The 4,266-nt window shown below is 42.0% G+C and overlaps 1 non-coding gene across 1 annotated transcript; it reads left to right on the top strand.

The window, feature by feature from the left end:
- The first annotated feature begins 2,741 nt into the window (after window positions 1-2,741).
- On the top strand, window positions 2,742-2,814 carry trnaf-gaa (transfer RNA phenylalanine (anticodon GAA)). The gene has a single exon. It is a non-coding gene; the product is annotated as a tRNA-Phe (tRNA).
- The last annotated feature ends 1,452 nt before the right edge of the window (window positions 2,815-4,266 follow it).

Below are 4,266 nucleotides of genomic sequence, written 5' to 3'. Positions count from 1 at the left end.
TTGGAAAAGCTCGGATTATTATGCCTATCTCAAAGGAGATTGAGTGGAGAATTGATAGAGGTGTATGACACCTCTAGAGAACAGGCCATCCTCGTATGGGTATTGTGTAATGAGAAAGGATTAGTTAACAATCTTGTTGTTTGGGGTCCCTTGGGGAAGTGTGCCCATAATATGATAACATTCTTCATTCAGATAGAGAGTCAGAGAGTTGATACCGAGACTCGGGTCCTGAATCTAAACAAAGGAAACTATGAAGGTATGAGGAGGGAGTTGGCTATGATAGATTGGGGAACGTTACTTAAAGGGTTGACAGTGGATAGGCAATGGCTAGCATTTAAAGAGTGCATGGATGAATTACAACAATTGTTCATTCCTGTCTGTGCAAAAGTAAAACAGGAAGGGTGGCTCAACTTTGGCTAACAAAAGAAATTAAGGAAAGTATTAGATCCAAGGAGGTGAAATATAAAATGGCCAGATCAAGCAGCAAACCTGAATATTGTGAGCAATTTGGAATTTAGCAGAGGAGGACAAAAGGATTGATTAAGAACGGGAAAATTGAGTATGAGAGTAATCTTGCAGATAACATATAATCTGACTGTAAAAGCTTCTACAGATATGTGTACAGAAAAAGATTAGTGAAGACAAATGTGGGCCCCTTACAGTCAGAAACGGGGGAATTTATAATGGGGAACAAAGAAATGGCAGACCAATTAAATACATACTTTAGATCTGTCTTCACAAAGGAGGATACAAATTACCTCCCAGAAATGTTGGGGAACATAGGGTCTCGTGAGAAGGAGGAACTGTATGAAATCAGTATTAGTAGGGAATGTTTGGGAAATTGATGGGATTGAAGGCCGATAAATCCCCAGGGCCTGATAATCTGCATCCCAGAGTACGTATGGAAGTGGCCCTTGAAATAGCAGATGCATTTCTGGTCTTTTTTCAAAATTCTATCGACTCTGGAACAGTTCCAATGGATTGGACGGTAGTTAATGTAACTCCACTATTTAAAAAAAGAGGCAGAAAGAAAACAGCGAATTATATACCGGTTAGCCTGACATCGGTCGTTGGGAAAGTGCTGGAGTCCATTATAAAAGATGTAATAGCAGAGTGCAATAATAACTCGTCTCCACTCCTAGTATTTCTAAATCCCACACATTCACTAAAATGTGAACAATTATTTCCTGTTGTGTCTCTCTCAGATTTGTAAACATCACTGGATTGGAGTGAGGTGACATCTACTGGCGGGAAGCAAGAACTGCAATCAAGCAGCAGAAACTCCACAGTCTGTCAGAGTTAAAGAAACATTGCAATGTGAGGAGACAGCGAAGTGGTTTGATTGGGTAGATGGAGACATGATTCCACTTGTGGTGGTGTCTGAAGCAAAGGCCAGAAATACAAAATTGTCATTAATAAAAGAAATGAGGAATTCATGAAAAATGTAGTAACGTAGAGAATGGTGAGAATGTGGAGAGAATAGAAAGTGAGATTGGATGGACAGAAGCAGTCTGAAAGGAAGGCTGAAAGAAAAGGTGAGTGACCAGAAACGTTAACTGTGTTCCTCTCAGCACAGATGCTGCCAGAGCTGCTGAACATTTCTAGCACTTTCTGTTTTTATTTCAGCATTTGAAGGATGGTGCTCTGATCTGAAAAAAAATGGATGATTGACTGGGGGTGGAGGGGGGGGGGGGGGTTCCAGTGAAATTCCACAGGAGCTAATAAAACCTGACCTGGCAGTGACTCGTTGGTCTAGGGGTATGATTCTCGTTTAGGAAGTATGGTTAATTGCCATGCGAACAATCCCGGGTTCAAGTCCCGGACGAGCCCTGGTCTGCTGATATTTTTAGATTAAGGTTATCTATTGGTGTCAGCCTTGCAGAAGGTGGAATTCACTTCCACATGGAGCTGTCTTGAGGACTAGACAACTGGATTCAAAGAGTTTTTCGACAAAATTGTAATTAACTAAATGTGCAGATAACCAAGTGGGAATATAAAGTTGTTGTATTAATTGTGACCTGACTCCAAAAACAACAGGACTGGGTTCTGGAATTAAATGGAATTCTTCAGTGTTTCCGTTATTTGGCTTGCTTTGACTCATCGAGTTTCTTGTTTTTCACTTTGTCGATGCCTTTGAATAATTGTGGATCCTTCTTGAGAGTGTCTTCTTTCACCTGGCAGTTCTGACCTCTGATGATGTTGATCGTAATCAGCTTCAATTCGCTGATAGTTTTGGAACTAAGCAGATTTCCTTGGCTTGAGTCTATAACATGGAACTCAGTCTGACATGTGGACCCAAGGGAGGATTTGAATGCCACCCCTGCGTTGGAGTTGCATCCATCCAACAAGAGAGCGAGTCGAAGTGACAGTTCTGTCAGTCGAACATGAGACTTTTAATGGCAGGGTTGCGAGTCTGAGTGCCATTCTGTTTTTCCCTTTTTTAAGGCTTCATGAGCAGAGAGTACAGGGAGTGTTTGAAATGAGCGAGTCTCGCTTTGATTCAGGACTCTTACCTCTCTGCAGCATCTCACTATGAAAGATTGAATTTTATCTCATTTCATTCTCAGCTCGGGGTCTGTGCGGCTCAGTGGCACTTCTGGCTGTCTCCCGCTTCACAATCCATCAGTACTGAGAAAGCAATGGGGAATATTACTCACATGTTGTGTTCTTTAATTTTTTGGAAAACTTGAATGCATGTATTTTCTTCCAAAACAAGGACACCAAGCCACTGTTAACGTAGCGCTGAAATAGCTCAGTTGGGAGAGCGTTAGACTGAAGATCTAAAGGTCCCTGGTTTAATCCTGGGTTTCAGCAGTTTTCCTTCCTTATGCGTCCCTTGCCTTGGTTCTGATTTCCCAGTTGCACAATTTACTTTGAAATTATTTATCAAGCACCAGTGGATTGAATTTGAGAAACAACACAGTGCCATTTACAGCACAGAAGGTGGACATTTGGCCTATCACGTCCATGCTGGCTCTCCCCGGAGCAATCTAGTCAGTTCCACTCACCACCTCGATCCCTTTCCTCCTGCAAGTTTCTTTCCTTCAAGTATCCATCCAATTTCCTTTTCAAATCATTGATTGTCTCTGCTTCCACCACACTCGTGGGCCAAGTCATTACCACCCACAACATAAAAAAGTTCCACCTCATCAAGGATGGGAAATTTATATATCCTATATATTTGCTTCTTCTGTATTTCGATGAGAATAGACTGGCAGTCAACATGAAAGGGAACCCAAAAATCTTCGAGCAGCATGTAAATGATAAGTGGGTAGTAAGAAGTTGAGTAGCGCCTATTCGGGACAAAAAGGATAATGAGTACTTTGTATCAGTGATCACTAAGGAAGTGGAATTTGACAAAATATCAGTAGAAGTGAAGAGAGTAGAGGCAATGGAGAGGGTACAAATTGAGAGAGGGAGGTACTAAAAAGGCTGGCTCTGCTTAGGGTAGATACATCACCTGGTCTGGATGGCTTGCATCCCAGGTTGCGAAAGGAAATGCGGATGCAGATAATGGAAGAGTTTGCTACAATCTTCCAATCTTCCCTGGATACGGGGGAGGTGCCAGAGGATTAAACAGTGGCAAATGCGACGCCCATATTCAAGAAAGGGTGGAAGGACAGTCCGGCTAACTACAGGCCAGTTAGATTAACAGCAGTTGTGGGTAAGGTTTTAGAAAGAATAATCAGGGTAAAAAATCAACAGTCACTTGGAGAGGTTTGAGTTAATTAAGGAGAGTGAGCATGGATTTATAAATGGAAGTTCATGCTTGACCAATCTAACTGCATTTTGTGAGGAACTAACAGAGCAGGTTGATGAAGGGAATGCAGTGGATGTTGTGCATATGGATTTTAAGGAAGCGTTTGACAAGGTACCACGTAAAAGGGCGGTTAACAAATTTGAGGTTAGTGGTATAGGAGGGTCAGTGTCCAATTTGATTGAAAATTGTTTCAGGACATAAAATAGCGAGTCTTATTAAATGGTTCTTTGTCAGACTGGAGGATAGTCGACAGTGGTGTTCCCCAAGGGTCAGTGCTAGAACCACTGCTTTTTTTGCTAAAGGTAAATGACTTGGATCTTGGAATATTGAGTAGAATCTCAAAATATACCGATGACACCAAACCTGGAGGAGTGGCAAACAGTGAGGATGATATGAACTGCCTGCAACAGGACAGTGATAGGCGAGCAGAATGGGCAGAAAGGTGGCAGATGGAATTTAATAGTGACAAGTGTGAGGTGATGGATTTTGGCAGAAGGAAAAGGGAG

Source organism: Heterodontus francisci, unplaced genomic scaffold (genome assembly GCF_036365525.1).
Source record: "Heterodontus francisci isolate sHetFra1 unplaced genomic scaffold, sHetFra1.hap1 HAP1_SCAFFOLD_421, whole genome shotgun sequence".
Classification (NCBI taxonomy): Eukaryota; Metazoa; Chordata; class Chondrichthyes; order Heterodontiformes; family Heterodontidae; genus Heterodontus; species Heterodontus francisci.
This window is presented reverse-complemented; position numbering and strand designations above follow the sequence as displayed.